The sequence below is a fragment of the Podarcis muralis genome, chromosome 5 (assembly GCF_964188315.1).
Source record: "Podarcis muralis chromosome 5, rPodMur119.hap1.1, whole genome shotgun sequence".
NCBI classification, from domain to species: Eukaryota; Metazoa; Chordata; class Lepidosauria; order Squamata; family Lacertidae; genus Podarcis; species Podarcis muralis.
The window spans coordinates 68,670,130-68,672,582 of NC_135659.1; positions in this window are offsets into that span (position 1 = coordinate 68,670,130).

The window sequence follows — 2,453 nt, forward strand, 5'->3', positions numbered from 1 at the left end:
TGGGTTTTCGGGGGCAACTCCCTGCTCAGAACCAGTTTTTCCTGCCTCTCCGACTCTGCCTCCGGTTTCTCCACGGCTGTGCAGGCAGAGGAGGTGGAAAAGGGAGAGAGAGAGAGGGTGAAGAAAAACACTCCATCAAGTCATCCGTGTCCCACTGAATCAGAGGATCAGAGGCACCCAGATGCTTAGAGGGCTAACTTGCAACTTGGTCACTTTCATGGGCATAGCGGGGGGGAAGACGGGGCCAGCTCCTCCCCCCAAATCAATACAAATCTGAAGTTTTGCCCCCCTAACAAAAGCCTGCCCCCCAAAAAGATCCTAGTTACACCCATGGTCAGCATGTCAATTTATTTTTATTTATTTTTTAAAAAGGGAAATCGGACTTTCCCAAGGGTTGTTTCCAAAGGAAGTCCCTGTCTCTGAGACCTTATGCTGGTGGCAAATGGGTGGCGATCATTTTGTTTTTGAACCATCATTGCGATTGCCTGCGATTTGCTGGGCTGCGGCAGGTTCCCAAGGAGTGAGTCACAGGGCCCGTGAAGCAGTTGGAGTTGTGCTCCATCCAGCCTTGTGAAGTTAGGAGGCTGGATGAGGCGGGTGCCTCCCTGTACAACACCCACCCGACACCTGAGCCCCTTGTCCAAGGCAGGTGCGGCAAGGTGCGCTGATCTGAAGCTGCTTGCGGAACAAGTTCGGGAGCAAAGTAAATAGCACAGATCTGAAACTCATTTCAGTCGAAAGATGACATCTTTTGGGATTATCTTTAAAAGCACAGACTTCTAATCCTCTTTGGCCTAACCCTGACGGCGTGCGTGCATGCAGAGTCGCTATCATTTCTAAATGCATCATTGAATGAGGGCTTGCATGTGGGAAACTGTTATCCCAGGGTTTTCTGGACACACAGATCCCTCATTTCAAATGTCCTCTTACTAGAATTTTTTTCCCCTCTGACTAATGGGAACAGTTTTGCTGTCCTAACCATTTGTGTCATAAGAACATGTAGCCACAGATGGGCAGGGAGAAGGGATACTTATTTTGTTTTATTATAAAGTAAAGTTTTATTTATTTTAAAATGTATTTATTTTATTTTATTTATTTTAAAATGTATTGTGGCTTTATATGCTCCTTAGCATTAATAAATGACCTCAAAGCAGTTTGCCAGATCAAAAATATTAAAATACAGTAAAATAAATAAATTGGGGGGAGGGGAATGACCCACGCTCCAGGTACCTTTCTTGAATGTTCAGCTTACATTTTAAAAGAAAACACCAGATGCCACGGTCTTACGCAGACATTGGGTGATATTCAACTAAGTTTTAGTAAGAATAGCCCCGTTGAAAATAATGGACCCAATTGAGTCATGTTCATTAATTTTAGGGGACTCTAAGATGGCTGGCACTGTGGGTTAAACCACAAGAGCCTAGGACTTGCCGATCAGAAGGTCGGCGGTTCGAATCCCCGTGATGGGGTGAGCTCCCGTTGCTCAGTCCCAGCTCCTGCCAACCTAGCAGTTTGAAAGCACGTCAAAATGCAAGTAGATAAATAGGTACCGCTCCGGCGGGAAGGTAAACAGCGTTTCTGTGTGCTGCTCTGGTTCGCCAGAGGTGGCTTAGTCATGCTGGCCACATGACCTGGAAGCTGTATGTCGGCTTCCTCGGCCAATAAAGCGAGATGAGCGCCGCAACCCCAGAGTCATCCGCAACTGGACCTAACAGTCAGGTGTCTCTTTACTTTTAAGATGGCTGCATGGTGCCTCGTATACAACTCATGTAGCCAAGCTGGTGCCAAAGGTATTGCTCTGCTTTCCTTTGGACCACATCAGTGAGGCTGATAGGGAGGTCTTGTCGTCCAGGCAGCCCAGGACCTCCATACACACTGCCTAGGCTTGCACCCTGGGGTGGTCACTTCAGTGCTACTAATGTAGCGATTTGATTTCACCCCTAGAGACTCACTCCTTTGTCTCTTGAGACAGACAGATGCCAACAACTCCGATGAAATTTAGCTGACTACCACCATATCTATCTGTATCTGTATCTGTATCTGTATCTGTATCTGTATCTGTATCTGTATCTGTATCTGTATCTGTATCTGTATCTGTATCTGTATCTGTATCTGTATCTCTATCTGTATCTCTATCTGTATCTGTATCTCTATCTCTATCTCTATCTCTATCTATCTATCATCTGTGATCTCCAAGGGTCAGTAACAAGCAATAGATGGAAACAGCTGGAGTATATGGAAATGCAATGGAGTATATATTAGAGCTGGGGGGAAATAAAACTATTTCAGAGGATCAAAGACTGAGCTGAGTGGGACTTCTGAGTACAGCCACTATAACTGAGCTGATTAAAAGAAACCCTCCTGTCTAGATTCTTGCTTAGAAAACCACAGCTTTTGAAAGCCATTATGGTACCATGGACAGTGTGCTTTTTCTCTTTTTACAACTTTGAGGC